A 22464-nucleotide genomic window follows, 5' to 3' on the forward strand; every position below is an offset into this window, starting at 1 on the left:
CAAGTTATCGTGTTAACGGCCGAGCGGAAGGACAAACGGTCGACTGAGTATAAAAACTGGGCGTGGTTTCAACCAATTTCGCCCATTTTCATAGGAGACCAGTTATCGGTATAGAAGCTATGCGCTCACCAAAATTTCATAAGGATTATGACATTAAAAGTTTTCTAGACAAATGAAATGAAAAATGGCGGAGCCACACCGATTTCGAAATTCAATTTTATTTTCGTATTGTGTTGCACCATATCATTACTGGAGTTAAATATTGACATAATTTACTTATATACTGTAAAGATATTCAATTTTTTGTTAAAATTTGACTTTTAAAATTTTTTTTTAAAAAGTGGGCCTACATATAGTAATAGGAGTAACCTTCCTGCCAAATTTCATCGTGATATCTTCAACGACTGGCAAATTGTATTCTGCGTCATAAGATCAACCCACCTACCAAGTTTCATCGCTTTAACCGTCTGTGGTAATGAATTATCGCACTTTTTCGGTTTTTCGAAATTTTCGATATCGTAAAAGTGGACGTGGTTATAGTCCGATTTCGTTTATTTTAAATAACGATCTGAGATGAGTGCCCAGGAACTTACATACCTAATTTCATTAAGATACCTCAAAATTTACTCAAGTTATCGTATTCACGGACGGACGGACGGACGGACATGGCTAAATGAATTTATTTTTTCGCGCAGATCATTTTGTTATGTAAAAGTTTATATTTATTTCGGTTAGTTTATGCCGTTACGGGGTACCGTTATGCGAACAAAATTAATATACTCTGTGAGCTCTGCTCAGCAGAGTATAAAAAAACTACAAACAATGTAAAGAATCAACAGAAAAGAAAACTCTATAATACCCGCCAACAGTAGGTAATCAAAATAATAACAGCAGCAAAAGTAAAGCAAGCAGCAAAAAGAAATAGCAATAGTGATCTCGTGTACTAATTAGATCCATAATGTATTATCATTTTCATAAATAGTTTGCCAGTTTCAAATTTATCGTTTGAGTGAAATTTGTTTTCGATCCGTTATCGTATAACATAATACGGGCCCCGACTGGCTTTCTCATTCGTTATAAGGGCTTTTTAGTTCATATCGTGTACTAGCAGACCTGGCAGACGTTGTTCTGCTCTAGGTTTGGTCTATCTGTATACATTTTAAGACGTTTTTTTTCTACTTACTCTGCCCCCCTCCTCTTCACTTTTTCTTAATCCTTTTATTCACTCCTCCCTCTGCATTTCTATTTCTGCGTCTCTGGTTCCCTCAACATCTTTTCCCTCACTTCATTTTCGCATCATCTATCCTAACTCTCTATCTTCGTCTCATTCTATCTCTTTCTGAGTATCTCCCCTCTTTTATCTTCTCTCTAGTTCTTCTCATTCTTCTCCACCCCTTATTGCCAGTCCCAGAGGGTGGTAGTATTTTGTTCCGGTCCCATTCCGAGTACCAGTCCCAGTCCCAGTCTCAGTCCCAGTCCTAACTCAGTCCTAATCCCATTCCCAGTATATCCCTGGTTCACTCTGTGTTAGCAGCGCTATTATCATATGGACTATTCAGATTGGATGTGGTTGAATGAAGCAGTCTTATAGTATGCAAAACATCAAAAGTTAAAATTTTTGACTTAGCCCCTTTTAGGTCAAAGTTTGTGTTACAGTTTTAGCATTAGTGGGCATCAAATAAATAAAGCACCTACAAACAAATACAAAAATATGCTTAAATAAACCGGTCAGCAGTCACGTTGTGAACGTTTTTCGACACTTTTCCCCGCTGTTAAGATGTTATTTAGGTTGTTTTTTTTATACTCAGCGTGATTTGCACACATATTATATTAACTTTGGTAACTTAACGGTTGATGGTAGCGGCATAAACTAATCGTTATAAATAAAGGCTTCCATATATCAAAATGCTCAGAATGTCCGTCCGTCCGTCTGTCTGTGCACACGATAACTTGAGTAAATATTGAATATTGAAATTAAGTATATTGGTTCCTTGGCACTAATCTCCCATCGCTATTTAAAATGAGCGAAATCTAATGATAACCACGCCTACCTAACATTTTGGAAAACACAAAACACCTGATTATTCAGTAAATAAAACATCAAGAATGTTGAAATTTGATGTGTGGATTGATATTTAGACTTTTGATAAACATATGAAAAAAAATTTAATGGGAGAGGCACCACCCAGTTGTGATCAAATCAATTTTACACAGCATATTCACAAACCGTTGCACCTATCATAACAAAATTCGGCAAAGAGGGTGCATTTACTATAAGGAATGGTGGAAAAAAATTAACGAAATCGGTTAAGAACCACGCCCACATTTACATAAAAGATCTCTAAAAGGGTCGTGGACGAATAAAATAAGGTATATCTTTGCAAGAAAGAGCCGCATATCAATTATATTTCTAGTAGAATTATAACAAGAAATGGGAAAACATTTTTGAAAATGGGTGTTGCACCGCCCCTTTTACGACTAAGCAATTTTCTGTGTTTCGGGAGCCATAACTTGAAGAAAAATTACCGGATCGTAATAGTTAAGGTACACATATTTTCCTTATAGCAGGAAATATTTCTAGTAAAAATGTACGGGATCGGTTTAAGACCACGCCCCCATTTATATAAAAGACTTTTAAAAGTGGGAGTACATACTTTCTTTACAGCAGGAAATATTTCTGTAGAAATGAGCGGCGTTGGTTAAGGACCACGTTCACTTTTATATAAAAGATTTTTAAAACGATTGTAGAATAGAATAATAAGGTATATCTTATAGTTACACCTGAAATTAGACTCCCTTACTTTCTTGGGAATAGTTTGTGTTGAATATATTAGGATTAGAAAACTGACTTATTTTATTTTAGGATTTGAAAAGTAATTTATCTGAATTACGCTGTGTATATAATATTCGGTGACATCAGAACTTAGACACCCTTACTTGTTTTTTTTTTTTTTAATTTTTTTCACAGAAAAAATGCCATACTTTTATTTTATCTATTTTTTATACTCAGTTGAGCAGAGCTCACAGAGTATATTAAGTTTGATTGGATAACGGTTGGTTGTACATATATAAAGGAATCGAGTTAGATATAGGCTTCCATATATAAAAATAATCAGGATCGAAAACAAATTTGATTGAGCCATGTCCGTCCGTCCGTCCGTCCGTTAACACTATAACTTGAGTAAATTTTGAGGTATCTTGATGAAATTTGGTATGTAAGTTCCTGAGCACTCATCTCAGATCGCTATTTAAAATGAACGATATCGGACTATAACCACGCCCACTTTTTCGATATCGAAAATTTCGAAAAACCGAAAAAGTGCGATAATTCATTACCAAATACAGATAAAGCGACGAAACTTGGTAAATGAGTTGAATTTATGACGCAGAATAGAAAATTAGTAAAATTTTGGATAATGGGCGTGGCACCGCCCACTTTTAAAAGAAGGTAATTTAAAACTTTTGCAGGCTGTAATTTGTCAGTCGTTGAAGATATCATGATGAAATTTGGCAGGGACGTTACTCCTATTACTATATGTACGCCTAATAAAAATTAGCAAAATCGGAGAAGGACCACGCCCACTTTTAAAAAAAAAATTTTTTTAAAGTAAAATTTTAACAAAAAATTTAATATCTTTACAGTATATAAGTAAATTATGTCAACATTCAACTCCAGTAATGATATGGTGCAACAAAATTCAAAAATAAAAGAAAATTTCAAAATGGGCGTGACTCCGCCCTTTTTCATTTAATTTGTCTAGGATACTTTTAACGCCATAAGTCGAACAAAAATAAACCAATCCTTTTGAAATTTGGTAGGGGCATAGATTTTATGATGCTAACTGTTTTCTGTTAAAACGGGCGAAATCGGTTGATGCCACGCCCTGTTTTTATACACAGTCGTTCTTCTGTCCTTCCGCATGGCCGTTAACACGATAACTTGAGCAAAAATCGACATATCTTTAATGAACTTAGTTCACGTACTTACTTGAACTCACTTTATCTTGGTATGAAAAATGAACGAAATCCGACAATGACCACGCCCACTTTTTCGATATCGAAAATTACGAAAAATTAAAAAAATGCCATAATTCTATACCAAATACGAAAAAAGGGATGAAACATGGTGAGGTAATTGGATTGGTTTATTGACGCGAAATATAACTTTAGAAAAAACTGTATATAATTGTTGTGACACCTACCATATTAAGTAGAAGAAAATGAAAAAGTTCTGCAGGGCGAAAAAAAAACCCCTTAAAATCTTGACAGGTATTACATATATAAATAAATTAGCGGTATCCAACAGATGATGTTCTGGGTCACCCTGGTCCACATTTTGGTCGATATCTGGAAAACGCCTTCACATATACAACTACCGCCACTCCCTTTTAAAACTCTCATTAATACCTTTAATTTGATACCCATATCGTACAAACACATTCTAGAGTCACCCCTGGTCCACCTTTATGGCGATATTTCGAAACGGCGTCCACCTATAGAACTAAAGCCCACTCCCTTTTAAAATACTCACTAACACCATTGGTTTGATGCCCATATTGTACAGACAAATTCTAGGGTCACCCCTGGCCACCTTTGTGGCGATATCTCGAAACGGCGTGCACCTATGGAACTAAGGATTACTCCCTTTTAAAATACTCATTAACACCTTTCTTTTGATACCCATAGGATAGGATAGGTTAGGTGGTAGCTGCCCTGATAAGGATAGCTCACTTGGACAACACGAAGGTCCGTTGTGATACCACATACACCAAAAATAACGGTGACCTAGATCCAGCTACTTAGAGAATCGTTGGGTAGCAACGATAAAGCTCCGAATGATACCGATCTCAACTTTGGATATATCCTCGGGAGATCCAAGTGAGTCGCGACCGAAGTACTTTCGCCTAATTCTGGCAAAAGCTGGACAATCAAGCATAAAGTGATTTGGTGATTCCACCTCATCATCCTCCATACAGCTGCAGCAGGATGGAGTTTCCAGTATATTGAGACGTACCGCATGGATACCCATGGGACAGTGCCCTGTCAAAACCCCAATGACCATTGATAGGTGAGCCTTAGTGAACCCAATTATTTCAGCAGACCTCCTGCCATCCACTTTCGGCCAGAAAGATCTTGCTACCCTGCAAGACGTGGTATCCGCCCAACGTTTGCTGAGCTGATTCGAGGCCCAGCTATGGAGGAGCAATCCACAGGTGGCCAGCGGGATCCCGAAGTCCCTACAGCCATCTTCATCCGGTTCAGTTGTACCGATGCGGGCTAAGAGATCCGCTTGACAGTTACCCGGGATATCACTATGGCCCGGGACCCAGATAATCTTAATTGTAAAATAATTCGATGCAATCGCAAGCGAGGTCAGGCACTCCCAGACCACCCTCGATCGCACTGTAGTTGAGCTCAAGGCCTTGATAGCCGATTGGCTATCAGAGTAGATGTTAAATTCCCTAACCGTGGTAGCACTGGATAGCATTCCATCCACCGCATCCTTAATCGCAGCAATTTCCGCTTGGAATACACTGCAGTGATCAGCCAACTTAAACTTGCGGCTTAAATTTAGCTCTTGACAAAAGACCCCCCCACCAACCTTTCCATCCAGCTTTGACCCATCCGTGAACAAGTTAACCGGTCCCATGCCCCAGATAATTCCTCTTCCCCAATCCTCTCTCTCTGGAATAACTGGGGTGAAGGTTGTATAGGGAGCTGTTATCGGCATACAGTAGTCCGTTCTGTCCGGGATGAAGTCGAAACTGGTAAGAAGGCTAGAGTGTCCGCGGTCAGAAAGTCTATATCCCATATCACGAAGCCTGACCAACGACCTTGCCGCGGCCGCCTTTCCCGCAATATCTACTGGGTATATGTTCAGCATGACGTTCAGTGCCAAGGTAGGCGTTGTTCTGAGAGCGCCACTGATACCGATCAGCGCCGTCCGTTGCACTGACACTAACATTTTGGAGGTGCTCGCCGTGTCCAGTGCTTTCCACCAGACCAGCACCCCATATAGCAGAATCGGTTTGACCACCATCTCATAAAGCCAGTGTACTATTCTTGGCGAGAGTCCCCATCTCTTTCCGATAGCTCCTCTGCAGCAGTACAAGGCAATGGCGGCCTTCCTGGCCCGATCTTCCGCATTGGGTCTCCAGGACAGTTTCTTGTCCAAAACAATCCCCAAATATTTAACCCTATCAGAAAGTACCAACGGTACCCCTGCAATCGAGGGAGTTCTGAAATCGGGCACCTTATATCTTCTTGTGAAAAGGACCAATTCCGTTTTTCCCGGGTTGACCGCCAATCCACATGATTCAGCCCACCTAGCCACAGTATCCAGGTAGCCCTGAAGAACATCGCGCAGGGCGCCCAGAAATTTGCCTCTGACTAGGATAGCGAGGTCATCTGCATAGGCAACCACCCGACAACCATTGGCTTCCAGCTCCACAAGAAGCTCGTTGACTACCACAACCCAGAGGAGAGGAGATAGGACACCCCCCTGTGGCGTGCCCCTGCACACCTTCCTCTTAATTATGGCCCCTCCCCACTCCGCTGCGACAATTCTGCCGCATATAAGTTTGCTAATAAATTCAACCAGAGCCGCCTCGACTCCTAAAGCCACCAGAGCTCTTTCGATTGACCCCGGTAAGACATTGTTAAAAGCTCCCTCGATGTCTAGAAAGGCACCCAGAGCATACTCTTTGTGTTCTAGGGACCCCTCTATTTGCTTTACAATCGAATGGAGAGCCGTTTCCGTCGATCTGCCCTTGCAGTACGCATGTTGTGAAGCCGACAGTAACCCCCGAGGTATCCTTTCCCGTAGGTACAGGTCAATCAACCGCTCAAACGTCTTCAGAAGAAACGACGAGAGACTGATTGGCCTGAAATCCTTAGGTGATACATGAGAGCTTCTGCCGGCCTTCGGAATGAAAATAACCCTAACCGTGTGCCAAGACTTCGGGATATAGTTAAGCCTGAGGCAGTTAGTATATATGATGGCCAACCAGCGGCAGGAAATCCCCAAAGACCTTTGAAGCTGCGCAGGAATGATTCCATCCGGGCCCGGAGACTTATAGGGCTTGAACGACCCTATAGCCCAGGTTATCTGACTTTCCCGTACCCTTTTGATACCCATATTGTACTAACAAATTCTAGGGTCACCCCTGGTCCACCTTTATGGCGATATCTCGAAACGGCGTCCACCTATGTAACTAAGGATTACTCCCTTTTAAAATACTCATTATCACCTTTCATTTGATACCCATATCGTACAAACGCATTCTAGAGTCAACCCTGATCCACCTTTATGGCTATATCCCTAAATGGCGTCCACCTATAGAACTATGGCCCACTCCCTCATAAAATACTCTTTAGTGACTTTCATTGGATACACATGTCATACAAACACATTCCAGGGTTTCCCAGGGTTCATTTTCCTAGATGGTTATTTTCCCTTATGTTGTCACCATAGCTCTCAACTGAGTATGTAATGTTCGGCTACACCCGAACTTAACCTTCCTTACTTGTTATTTTTCTTATTGCTACGTTTAAGCCGCTCAAAGAAATTTCTTACGCTTTTATTTTCTCTTTTACTTTTATTTACATTATTTTTCCCTCTTCTTATATTTTCATATTCTCTTTCGTTGCACTATTCGTACACGTTTTAAATTGCTGTTTTCACCGACAACAAGTCAGCTCAGTCAGTCACAGTATCTACATTCTTAAGCTTAAAGTTTCTATATATATCTACATATGTACATATTTACACACAAAACTCGGCTTAGCTTTTGTTGGTGTAAGTTTGATTTGACTTTTGAAATTGGTATTGCAATGCGGTAACAATTACGTTGACCGTGACTTACGCAAATTGTGCACATTTCTCAGATACAAAAATACTTTGTTTTATGATATTCAATAGAATTATCGCATATTAAACTACAACGCCATATTTTTTGTAAACAAACTACAATTTACAAAAGGTACAAAAACACTAAAAATCGCCAACAAATAGGTAAATGTCTTTAATCTCTAACGAATAGTTTTGCGCCACTCTAATACCACTTTATTTGCATATGCACACGTTGGTATTTATGTGTGCATGTGTATGTGTGTTTATTTATGCATTCATGTGTGTTGTAGAGTTCTACCTGGCCACATTTGTGTATATACTCGTATTTGTATTTGAGCTACGTTGGAATCTCACTTTTATCGCCTAGCCAAGATTACTTAAGAGCTTAGCTGTCTTATTGTTGTTGTTATAATACCGCTAAGTAGAGATTGTGCTCTATGCTGAACTAGTAGTACTCGAGAGCAAATTCAAGACGTGTTCAAATACACTTGCATGCTGGTTTCATTAGCTGTAGATACTAAATATATATGTACATTAGGGTGGCCATTACTCTCGAAATAAAAAAAATAGTGCAACTCAGAGAAAAATTGTATTTTATATTAACCATATCGTCAGCTGAGTGCAAATCGGTCAATCTCGCGAAAACGGAGAAATCTCTGTATCAGAATTTGTTTCAAATACGGCCTGTTGCCGCTAATTGTATAATCAAAACTGCGACATTCTTAAGAAAAATTTAACTGGTTGCTGGTTTTAAGATGGCAGAGTAAACACACAGGTAAATCATCGAGTTAGCCGATGGTGTAAGAAATCCAGTAGTGATTTATGCACTTTTAAATGCTATCTACAATGTTCTCCCAAAAGAAGTTATTGCAAATCGCAAGGCAAACGCAAAACTCACAGACGCTTGCAGTAACAAAAGAGACGAGATAGCGGCAAGGATGGTATCACAAAGGTTTGGAGATGTTTATAAGCGAGGCACACAACTCTTTCTATCTCCTAAAGAAAATTTAAGAATTAACTATTGAGCCAACTTACTATATATACATTTACCCACTGTCATTAGTCAGTATTCCAATTCTTCTCTATTTTAAATAATCTTGTTTGTTGAGGTATTGAATTCATACCTCGACTATGAAAAAATACAAGCTCCTTCCGCAAAATCTGTAAGGATGAAGCGGGTAATTCACACGACTGTTGATTCTGATTGCCTACATGACTCGGTTTTTTTATCAAACCAAGGGATTAAATTTGCTCTTAAATCTGTTTGATTCTACAAATATATTTCCAGTGCAGCTCTTTGAAGCTGGAGTCCTCCATATACTCAAACTCCGCGTACATAACACCATACCAAGGGTTTGTCTCAGCCTACTAGGCAGAACCAAACTCCCGCTATTATTTGCTCAAGCGGCGCCACCAACCTCCACGGCGGCTTTATATAGCTACATTTTCCGCAGAATGAACAGGAACAATACCGAGCAGGACCCATTGAGCTTTTTTAAAGGGTTTTATTTAGCTTGACTTGACAGGGTGGACGGTCGGCCGACGAATTTTGTAATTGAAATTTGAGTAACTTCCCGATAAGATACAAGCTTGAAACTTGAAATATAGTTCAGAACCCGACGACAATGCAATAATAAGAAAAGAAAATTCCGATAGGTGGCACATGGATCGAAATATATAAAAAAAATCATATGTGTGGTCCGATTTGGTTCATATTTGGAACACATAATACATACAAGAATAGAAAGCGACCTATGAAAAAATTACCGCTAGCTGGCGCAAGGATCGATATGTTCAAAAAAATCGTACTTGTGGTCCGATTTGGTCCATATTTGAATACATAAATAGAAAGCGACCTATGATATCCGATTTGGCTTGTATTTGGAACAAATATTACATACAGTCCGGTAAAAATGACATCAAAATATTGGAGGAGGGACAAGCATACGTGGCGCAGAGTCGAGTAAATTCTTTGTAAGAGTTACATATTAAGGACTTAGATTGTAACAAATTGTCAGGAAAAACTCGTTGTAATAATGAGTCGCTAAAGAAACTAAATAGAGTGAGAAATAATAGGCAATTAAATAAATACTAAAAACTTGAAAATAAAATAATTAAAAAGCAATGTTTTAAGTTAAACGGTTTAATTGAAAACAATACTTACATGAAGTAATAATAATACTAAAAGCTAGAAAATAATTAGGTGGGTCCTAGGTACTAATCATCACACTCCTCATCAATCTAGGGCGTTGGTCAGACAATTAAATAAAAGCGTTGGACGCGTAAAACTGCTATTGATAGTCATATATAAGACCAACTGAACCTTAATAAGGTTATGCTACGCCTCACATTTTTAGAAATTTCACGCGCCCAACGCTTTTATTTAAATGTCTGATCAACGCCTTAGATTGGTGAGGAGAGTAATGGAAGTACCCAGGACCTACCTAATTATTTTCTAGCTTTTAGTATTATTATTACTTCACGTAAGTGTTGTTTTCAGTAAAACCGTTTAACTCCAAAAAAATTGTTTAATTATTTTTTTCTAACATAAGTACTCACGTTAGGCAAAACCTTGAGAACAAATCGGATCATAACACCATGCAGAATAATCTATTTAAGCTGACATCGGCCACAGGGATAACTCGCCCCCATACATATGTCAACTTTTTCAGTCTGGCGATGTTTTTCTCACAATTATAAACATAAACAAACCTGTTTCCTGCGAACGGAATGGCTATCGCACGACATTTGTGCATTACTCAGGATGGAAATCAAAATAAATCTGGGATACTTTTGCATTTGCAGAACATGCCTGGTAGGGTGTTTTTTGTGTGTTGTTATAGCATACTATTGTAATATCTTCACTAAAAAAGGATCTGTATTTTTAACAAGACCCTTGTGAAAACAAACTTTCGTTGGGGATTTTTTCATTTTTATTACACTAAACTTGGAGTAAATAAAAAGGACAAAACCAACTAACTTCTTATTGAATTTTAGCTTTGTTCGAGAAAATAAAACCACCTCCAGCTACTCGACTTATTAGCTAACAAATTTAACGAACGTACCAAGGGACTGACTTTGTATATACGAGACGTTTGATAAATGTTTTTTATATCTAAGCGCAGAAAGAAGAAATTATATAATAATCTTTCTCGAGTTCAGTTTCAATTGTTTTCAACTATCCATCAATGCCACCGATTTAAAAAATAACGGACACCTTAATGTACACACAAACATATTTTTGTCGGCGGCTTTAGTTGTGCAGCAATGTTGAACAGTTAACATTGGCAAACGGTCGTAGAAACAAACCAATATATGCACGTAGGTTTGTGTGTTTGGGTTAGCGGCGCAACAGGTAGTATCGCTGTTTAAAATCACACTTTGCTAACTTTGTTGTTTTTCCTTTTTCATGGCGCATTTTTACAAAAAAAATTTTTTTGCTTTGCCTTTCATTGCTTTAACGTTAATGGTTGTGTAGGTGTGTGCGCACATGTTTCACACTATGACTTTAGGTTTTGCATAAATTTACTTCTTACAGTTGTTAAATTTAGTCAAGTCTTTGAAGAGACTTTTTATTTATTAAGCAATTCGTAATTCGCAGAATTTGTTTGCGTTAATTAATTAAATTAAAATGTTTTGTAGTGTTTTATTTATAAACATAATTCACTGAAATACTTAGAGTTATGTTTAATCGGATAATCAGTTGTTTTCCAATTAGAACAATTGCTTAAGATATGTTTAGCTAAACTTGTTTATTTTTAAGAAGTTGTGACTTGCTTGGATTGAATTTAGTTTAATTTCATTTCGTTCTTTTAGGTTTGAATCTTATATTTTGTGAGCTCAATTCATGCTATTTTATATCACTTAATATCGTTTTAATTTATTTTATTTGGATTACAATAAAAATAATTTTATTCATTGGCATATTTGTTTCAATAAAATAATTAAATTTGATTAAGGCTTTAGAATAGTTATTATTCTGTTTGAATTCAACTTTCTTAACTTTTATTTTATTTTATTTATTTCTTTTTTTTCAATTTAGGTTTAAATTACCTGCCATAATCTTAATTTAATTCAAATACACTTAAGATTAAGACTGCTTAAATTTCTTTAGGGTAAACTGATTTTATACATAAGGGCAAAAGAAGTTATTGCAAATCGCAAGGCAAATGCAAAACTCACAGACGCTTGCAGTAACAAAAGAGACGAGATAGCGGCAAGGATGGTATCACAAAGGTTTGGAGATGTTTATAAGCGAGGCACACAACTCTTTCTATCTCCTAAAGAAAATTTAAGAATTAACTATTGAGCCAACTTACTATATATACATTTACCCACTGTCATTAGTCAGTATTCCAATTCTTCTCTATTTTAAATAATCTTGTTTGTTGAGGTATTGAATTCATACCTCGACTATGAAAAAATACAAGCTCCTTCCGCAAAATCTGTAAGGATGAAGCGGGTAATTCACACGACTGTTGATTCTGATTGCCTACATGACTCGGTTTTTTTATCAAACCAAGGGATTAAATTTGCTCTTAAATCTGTTTGATTCTACAAATATATTTCCAGTGCAGCTCTTTGAAGCTGGAGTCCTCCATATACTCAAACTCCGCGTACATAACACCATACCAAGGGTTTGTCTCAGCCTACTAGGCAGAACCAAACTCCCGCTATTATTTGCTCAAGCGGCGCCACCAACCTCCACGGCGGCTTTATATAGCTACATTTTCCGCAGAATGAACAGGAACAATACCGAGCAGGACCCATTGAGCTTTTTTAAAGGGTTTTATTTAGCTTGACTTGACAGGGTGGACGGTCGGCCGACGAATTTTGTAATTGAAATTTGAGTAACTTCCCGATAAGATACAAGCTTGAAACTTGAAATATAGTTCAGAACCCGACGACAATGCAATAATAAGAAAAGAAAATTCCGATAGGTGGCACATGGATCGAAATATATAAAAAAAATCATATGTGTGGTCCGATTTGGTTCATATTTGGAACACATAATACATACAAGAATAGAAAGCGACCTATGAAAAAATTACCGCTAGCTGGCGCAAGGATCGATATGTTCAAAAAAATCGTACTTGTGGTCCGATTTGGTCCATATTTGAATACATAAATAGAAAGCGACCTATGATATCCGATTTGGCTTGTATTTGGAACAAATATTACATACAGTCCGGTAAAAATGACATCAAAATATTGGAGGAGGGACAAGCATACGTGGCGCAGAGTCGAGTAAATTCTTTGTAAGAGTTACATATTAAGGACTTAGATTGTAACAAATTGTCAGGAAAAACTCGTTGTAATAATGAGTCGCTAAAGAAACTAAATAGAGTGAGAAATAATAGGCAATTAAATAAATACTAAAAACTTGAAAATAAAATAATTAAAAAGCAATGTTTTAAGTTAAACGGTTTAATTGAAAACAATACTTACATGAAGTAATAATAATACTAAAAGCTAGAAAATAATTAGGTGGGTCCTAGGTACTAATCATCACACTCCTCATCAATCTAGGGCGTTGGTCAGACAATTAAATAAAAGCGTTGGACGCGTAAAACTGCTATTGATAGTCATATATAAGACCAACTGAACCTTAATAAGGTTATGCTACGCCTCACATTTTTAGAAATTTCACGCGCCCAACGCTTTTATTTAAATGTCTGATCAACGCCTTAGATTGGTGAGGAGAGTAATGGAAGTACCCAGGACCTACCTAATTATTTTCTAGCTTTTAGTATTATTATTACTTCACGTAAGTGTTGTTTTCAGTAAAACCGTTTAACTCCAAAAAAATTGTTTAATTATTTTTTTCTAACATAAGTACTCACGTTAGGCAAAACCTTGAGAACAAATCGGATCATAACACCATGCAGAATAATCTATTTAAGCTGACATCGGCCACAGGGATAACTCGCCCCCATACATATGTCAACTTTTTCAGTCTGGCGATGTTTTTCTGACAATTATAAACATAAACAAACCTGTTTCCTGCGAACGGAATGGCTATCGCACGACATTTGTGCATTACTCAGGATGGAAATCAAAATAAATCTGGGATACTTTTGCATTTGCAGAACATGCCTGGTAGGGTGTTTTTTGTGTGTTGTTATAGCATACTATTGTAATATCTTCACTAAAAAAGGATCTGTATTTTTAACAAGACCCTTGTGAAAACAAACTTTCGTTGGGGATTTTTTCATTTTTATTACACTAAACTTGGAGTAAATAAAAAGGACAAAACCAACTAACTTCTTATTGAATTTTAGCTTTGTTCGAGAAAATAAAACCACCTCCAGCTACTCGACTTATTAGCTAACAAATTTAACGAACGTACCAAGGGACTGACTTTGTATATACGAGACGTTTGATAAATGTTTTTTATATCTAAGCGCAGAAAGAAGAAATTATATAATAATCTTTCTCGAGTTCAGTTTCAATTGTTTTCAACTATCCATCAATGCCACCGATTTAAAAAATAACGGACACCTTAATGTACACACAAACATATTTTTGTCGGCGGCTTTAGTTGTGCAGCAATGTTGAACAGTTAACATTGGCAAACGGTCGTAGAAACAAACCAATATATGCACGTAGGTTTGTGTGTTTGGGTTAGCGGCGCAACAGGTAGTATCGCTGTTTAAAATCACACTTTGCTAACTTTGTTGTTTTTCCTTTTTCATGGCGCATTTTTACAAAAAAAATTTTTTTGCTTTGCCTTTCATTGCTTTAACGTTAATGGTTGTGTAGGTGTGTGCGCACATGTTTCACACTATGACTTTAGGTTTTGCATAAATTTACTTCTTACAGTTGTTAAATTTAGTCAAGTCTTTGAAGAGACTTTTTATTTATTAAGCAATTCGTAATTCGCAGAATTTGTTTGCGTTAATTAATTAAATTAAAATGTTTTGTAGTGTTTTATTTATAAACATAATTCACTGAAATACTTAGAGTTATGTTTAATCGGATAATCAGTTGTTTTCCAATTAGAACAATTGCTTAAGATATGTTTAGCTAAACTTGTTTATTTTTAAGAAGTTGTGACTTGCTTGGATTGAATTTAGTTTAATTTCATTTCGTTCTTTTAGGTTTGAATCTTATATTTTGTGAGCTCAATTCATGCTATTTTATATCACTTAATATCGTTTTAATTTATTTTATTTGGATTACAATAAAAATAATTTTATTCATTGGCATATTTGTTTCAATAAAATAATTAAATTTGATTAAGGCTTTAGAATAGTTATTATTCTGTTTGAATTCAACTTTCTTAACTTTTATTTTATTTTATTTATTTCTTTTTTTTCAATTTAGGTTTAAATTACCTGCCATAATCTTAATTTAATTCAAATACACTTAAGATTAAGACTGCTGAAATTTCTTTAGGGTAAACTGATTTTATTTGTTATATTATTTGAGTATTTAATTAAGCTTACTGATATCGAAAAACTCGAATAAGGTTTTATTTTCTCCCATACCGTTTTTATCGAGCTTTCTTATTTTATCTTATCATATTTTCATTAATATCAACCAATATTTTGAATTTCTCTTAACCATTTCATTTTATTATTAATTGTATATTCTTATAGAGCGCGTTTCATATTTATAAGATCTGCAATAGTTAACAATAATCGCGCGATAAAGCCGATAAAACAAACTAATATGACAAACACTCTTGCCGTCATAAATATGTTTAGGTTTAAGCCCAACGCTGCACTATGGTTCAAAATCGAAATATTGAGGAATTAAACCCAGTTATCGACTTTTGATTTTCCCAAAAAAATAATTACCTTTTATTACACATTACTGTAGTAAATAGAAAATTAAAAAAATAATGTCAGCTGGCTACCACTTGTTTGTCAGAGAGCTTTCAAAGTCTTGGTTTTGATTTTTGTATTCGTAAAAAAGATTTTACTCAAATTAAATAAAAATCTCAAGTGGTGCTAAAAACTAACGAATTTGAATAAAGTGTGTTTATAAAATGGAAAATATTACTAAAGGTATGTAAAATCAGGAACAACAAATTTTTTCCTGAAACAATAATAATCGTTAATATATTTTTGAGTTTAAATAAGCCGTGTTGTGTTTTGATTTTTGTGAGTTTTTTCTGTGTTAAATAGAATATAACTAAGTTGGATCAAATAGGATCAATATAAATTACATATGTAGTTACAGCTAATAGTGTCCTCTTTAATGCAAATGTTATTTTATCTGCAAGAGTTTGCAAGCGAGGCTACAATTTGATTGTTGCGGTGTTCGATTGGGTTGTAGGAAGATTGAAAAACAGCTATGGGGAGGAAGAAATTGAATCAATAAAAAACAAGGTTAAAATTTTTTGTAGAAACGCCAATAGAAGGTGGCAGAAACGCAGTCGAAGTTTTGCAATTTTAAAAAAAGCCGATCGCGAGTGGTTAGAGTGCGAATGGTTAGAGTGCGAGGCACAACTTCTCGAAACCGTTACTGCAAAGCCCCGAGGCCGACCAAAACTCCAATATGATATGGTTTGCGAAAGACAGAAAAGAAAAATAGCGCCTACACTGTCATTAGAACAAGAACACAACTCAAATTTATTGCTTCATGCTGCTTCAATTTCGGCGAAACACTCAAAAGAAACAGATCTTTATTATGTTCTCAATGCAGTGAACAAATCTCCTTGTAGGCCAAGTAAAATAAAAAAATTAATTGATTCGAAGGTTGTGCATCCAATACCTTTGTCTCCTGAGGATGCTATGGCTTTTCTTTTGGAGAATAATTTCACAAAACAACAATATAACAACATTCGGCAACTTAACAAGTCTCGTAATTGCGATATTTATCCCCACTATAATAAGTTGTTGGAATATAAGTCACAATGCCGACCGAATGGAATACAAATAACAGAAACTACAGCAGTTGTTCCATTACAAAATTTACTTAACCATACCGTCAAACGAATTTCGTTACTCCAAGAAGACGTTCTTCTCCAATTTAAAGGAGATAATACACTAACTTTAATTTTAAGCTATGGGTTTGATGGCTCAAGTGGACATAGCCAATTTAAGCAAAATTTTTTTGAAAATACTCCCGAGTCATTTGACCAATCGTTATTTGTGACGTCAATAATTCCCTTAAAATTAGTAACGCAGTCTGGAAAGATTATTTGGTGGAATTCTACTCCACAATCTATAAAATTTTGCAGACCACTTAAAATTCAATTTGTCAAAGAAACGAGCATATTTTAAACGAAAAAAAGAGATTAGATCTCGAAATATCGAACCTCATATATTTAAAATACAATACGTCAAATGATACAAGATTTGATATAAACTATAGTCTTAACATGACTCTTATCGATGGAAAAGTTTTAAACGTTTTAACTGATACGAAATCTACCCAAGTTTGTGCAATATGCGGTGCTGGAGCAAAAATGTTTATGTTAGTTAAGGACTTGAAATCTCCATGTTTTGAACCTAGATCGGATAGTTTGCAGTACGGTATAAGTCCATTGCATGCATGGATTCGTTGCTTTGAATTTATCCTTCATCTTTCTTACAAACTTGATCTAAAAATATGGCAAGTAAGAAGCAAAGAACATAAAGGGCAAATAGAAAAAAAGAAGCGGGAAATTCAAAAACATTTCTGGGACGAAATGGGTCTACATGTCGACAAACCCAAGACAAACGGAAGTGGTAATACCAACGACGGTAACACAGCGAGAAGGGCATTCTCAAACACAGAATTGTTTGCTTCAAATACTAAAATTGATTTAAGTTTTTTAAAACGCTTACACATAATACTCGTAGCAATATCGTGTGAATACGAAGTAAATACCCAGCTATTTCAGAACTACTGTGAAAAAACAGCAAAATTGTATTTTCAGCTTTACTATTGGAATCCGATGACGCCAACACTTCATAAACTGTTAGTGCACTCTTCGCAAATATTGGACTTTGCGACATTGCCTCTTGGTGTTTTAGGCGAAAACGCGTCGGAAGCGCGTAACAAAATTTATAAAAGTGATCGTATCGGACATGCCAGGAAAGATTCAAGAGGACGATGTTTTCGGCAGAGCTATGGACTCTTCTGTTCCACTATTATCTTCATTATCGAAAAAAAATAAAGCCAAACAAAAATTTTCTCTGCCACCTGCAGTAGTCTCCCTTTTAAAAATGCCTGACATCTCTAATGAATGTGAATTACCTTGCACCTCAAAAGCGACTCACTACGAATCTGAGGAGGACCTTTATGAATCTGTTTATTCATTCGAACTTGAAACTGATCATTTTTTTGATAATTGTAACGGTAAGATTTTAAAAACACATTTCAAATAAACAAACTTTAAAATAATATAATTTCAGATGGGGATGTTCCTGATGCAGAGTCGCACATCTTTTTGGTTTGATTTTGTGTTTTTTCGAGTTCAATAAATACTGTTTATATCGAAATATATGAAATTAAATTTAAATTAAAGGTTCCCTTTTGTATGGCAGCAGTAGTGAAAAATTGGCGTGGCCCGCCCATCTTTGCCACAAGACGATATTTTCATCTATAAATACCCCATGCAAAATTTTAGACCGATAGCTTAACCCCAACTATTTTATTCCTCAAAAACTCAATTTTGAACCAATGTGCGCTGGTTGAGTTGACCCGAGGCCAACGGTATAAGAATACACTGCCAGTTGATTTTCAAACGTCTCGTTTATTCCGTTCAACCGCTTTTGTAGTAACATTTTCCTCCGTTTAGAAAACTATATCGACTGCTGAGGGGAATATTACCCTGTTTCGGTTGGAGACGCCCTATAGAGTTTGTTTGAAGAACCTTCTACTTAAAAAACAGTCCATCATCATGCTTTTATTGAATAAAGCCCTACTTCAAAATCCGGTCCAAGAAAGCTCTATATCAAAATGTGCTTTAACAACGAACGGTATCAAGATCACTTCAATATGTATTGAACTAATATAGTGCGTTTATCCCCAAATCTGAGATAGACCGTTTTTGAACTGCCTGCTGAGGTAGAGTTATATTTAAGATAAAGTCTCCCCCACTCCTTCCTGGATGTTATGTTTGCTGGAAAAATGCCAGGTGGATGAATGGAAGTTAGAATTTGTATAGATCATGTATTAGTGCACTGCATATATAGCCCGAATCTACAATGACAATCGTATCTAGGTTCCATAACGGGGTATGACGTATAGGGAATATTGCAACGGAGCATGAAGATAAGAGAATGTCTATAATACATGTACATATATAGACTAAAAATATACTCTATAAGCAATGTGATCGGTAATACCCGACGAGTTGTCAGGGCATGGAGATAAGGATCGGTAAGAGATGTGCATGTCTATCGATCTCAGTTTAAATATACTCAGACCAATTCACAGAAAACATACATATCACGTCAATTATAACGAAATCAGTATTCCTTCTATTGTTGACTTTTCAGACCAAGTAAATCCTTTACCAATCTAGATTTCCGTGATAGGACAGATAATAACTAGGGAGAAGATAAACTGAAAGAAAATTTACATGCACCACCTCACTTTGGCAATATTCAAGTGGTTTTCGGTATCACGAAAAGGTGTAGCGTGAATGTTGATTTACCAAGTTTTGTTTCACCAACAAAACCAATATTCGAAACAAAGTTGATTTACAATACCAACGATGATTCTGAGGCTGCAGAAGTGAGTCAAAGCGAATCCAGCGCGCTCAGACATCATCTTACATAAGAGCATACAATGTATGGCGTTTGCTGTCGATATACATGCGATCGTCCTCAGGAGTTGCCCTCTGTGTTTGTTAGAGCGGAAAAAGCAAAAAAAGGGGTCCAGTCTTTAACAAGATCAAGACACTATTTGTTTGCATTAAATAGAACATCAACGTTTAAAAAAACAACCCTGCCACCGCTGGCAGCTCCAGATTTCAAATTATGAAGTATTTGCCATGCTTGCAATCCAGAAGTTCAACGTAGAACTACTCTCGCAACCGAGTGCAACTGGGATATAATAGTAAAAAGGTTACTCAGTAAACAAAAATCATGCTCTAAAAAAGCGCCTACTATACGTGCTGATATATGACGCAGAAGCATCAACGATAGCAACATAACGTGAGATTGCCTTGGAGTGTATGATAAGAAAAATTTATCTGAAGATTTATGAACCTCTGCGTTTAACGTATTTTATGCAGAGAGTGAACAAATTCAGACCAAGGGTGCCCACGCAATGGCTCTTTTGTCTCGTTGGCTCCCAACGACATCACTTTTGATCTGCCTGCCTCTCAACAACAATCGAATCAATTTCGATGGAGTAGCACGCAAAGTGATCTCGGCATGCCTTGAAATACAAATTTTGAATTGCGTAGGTGCCGTTATGCCACACATTCAAACTCCCGGTAAGACAATCGGCTGACATGTATTTACTTGCGGTCCGGATGGCTCCCAAAAACAATCGATTTGAATTCGGTTCAATTATACGCAAAATGACAACAGCATGCTTCTAAATTTCAAATTTTGAATTGTGTTGGTGACGGCATGCCATACAAGCAAATGAACCGCATGTATATCGATCAACATTGATTCTTTGCCGGTCGGACTTTATCCATGAACCAAAGAGCTAAACATGTGGCAACCAAGTATTATCGCCTGGATGTATGACGTAAGAAGGAATGCAGCCATGTTGAAATGTAAAAAAAAAAATATGTAAACACGTATGTATAATAATAACAAACACAAGCAAATCAGCTGATATCTATGACATAGGAGGGAATTGTTGATAGTGCTAAACACAAACCTATATGGCTGCCATCCATATTGCAATATCTTAACTATACTCATTGTTTCATGGACTGCAATTGCTGCTGTTTAAGGTTTTGGCATACTTTTCATATCCATATAATGCAGCTCATCCAAACAGCCTTATTGAGATCAATGTAATTAGTCAATGGTGGCATATGGTAACACCTTTGTTATAATCATACCATAGCCAACCTTTTTTTTTAGTTTTGCGCCAAATCCCTTGAACACCCCTGGTTCGGAGAATGAAGGTTCATTGGTTGTACAAAAGTTTCAGACCAAAAAAATGTAATGGTCAACATCCGTCAGTGTCATCAGATAAAAAGAGCGATCCCACTAAGTTTAGAACGTGAAAAATGAATAAAGACTTGCAGAGCTATGTAGGCCTAAGTGGCTAGTGTATGTTCTGAAGCCCTGATTGAAAAATATAACGGTTCACAAAATAATAAATTTCCTTTGTAACTGCAGTCACCTGTGTATTTGACTAACTCCTTTTGGTTTGCTGAGTATGAGTATTTTATGGCTGACCTTATATTTATGAAACCGACTTTATTTAGGCACCCACTAGTATATCACCGATTGCCGGTTGAATAATTGAACCGCGTTTCTTATCAGATTTAGCTCTGGGGACAAAACGAATAATCATTTCACTAAAAGCACAAAACAGGAAGGGGTAGGTATAGCTAATAAATTTACAAACAAGGTGATGTTCATATATGAACTACACTAACACAAATACAAGAGCACCAGTATGACTTGAATTTACTATTTATTTTTTATATTTTGTGGAATCACATTCTCTACGTTTATAATTTAATTATATTATGTACATACACAAATATTTATAATCACTTGTAGGTTTGTAGGCATACCCATGATATATACATATGTATATTGAACTTTTATCGGTGTCGGCATTGATAGCTCCGCCGTACGAGCGTGCATAATAATGCTACGTACACGCTCATAAAATTGTAAACAAAACACTAATACAACTGCAGCAAAATAAGTTTTTTTTTTTCGTTACCACTTGTTGTATAATAACACTCACTTCCAATCAACTTGAATACACTTATATATGTGCGATTACACCTGAATATTTATTTGGAATTTGTCTAAACAATATTTTAATATAAATATTACGCAGCAGCGCTGGTGATTCACTTCTCAAATTGTTGTTAATAGATTCGTAAAACTTTGTTAACTTCGAACACTTAGTAATTAATTCGCATTCGGTTTTATTTTTATTTTTTCATATTATTCATATATTTAATTAAGCACTATTTTCGGTGTTGGAAAATGCAAATTATTTAAACAGTAATATATTCGGTTTTTAAATAATTCGAAATTCGTTATCAGTCGCTTTGTTTACGGACGATGCAAAAACCATACCATTTTCTCTATTAACACGAATATTCTCTACAAACATACAAAAGTATGCTTGTGTTAAGTTCAATACTGTATCTTTTTATTTTATCTTATGAAAATGGCTGAACGCGCACAAAACACTTTCTTCCCGGCGTATAGTAAAATAATATCTGTCAGATAAAAACTGCTTTGTTTTGTTAGAAGCGGCAAATTTTACAGATAGACAACTTATATGTTGCGTGCAACGTGTTCGGATGATAGTGATGCGAAGTTCGCTTTTGTTTGTATCTTCGTGTTGTACCGAATTGAGGTATTAGTTGTATCGTATTTACAATTAAGTTTTTCATACAGTAGATGCGTTCATCAAAACAAAACTTATACGGCTTTGCAAAACGACATTGCACAACACCATCAGCTGAGTCAGAATTGGTAAGGACCTCTCCGAGCCGTTCGAAACTAAAT

General features: G+C 36.2%; 1 protein-coding gene across 1 annotated transcript in view; it reads right to left on the minus strand.

Annotated features, from left to right (window-relative positions):
• LOC137248770 (uncharacterized) overlaps positions 1–22143 on the minus strand; it is a 415244-nt gene extending 393101 nt beyond the window's left edge. Inside the window, exon 1 of the mRNA XM_067779676.1 lies at positions 21507–22143. The gene's annotated coding sequence lies outside the window, so the exon portion shown is untranslated. The remainder of the gene's footprint in view (positions 1–21506) is intronic.
• Positions 22144–22464: the final 321 nt, after the last annotated feature.

Source organism: Eurosta solidaginis, chromosome 4 (assembly GCF_040869045.1).
Source record: "Eurosta solidaginis isolate ZX-2024a chromosome 4, ASM4086904v1, whole genome shotgun sequence".
In the NCBI taxonomy this organism is placed as follows: Eukaryota; Metazoa; Arthropoda; class Insecta; order Diptera; family Tephritidae; genus Eurosta; species Eurosta solidaginis.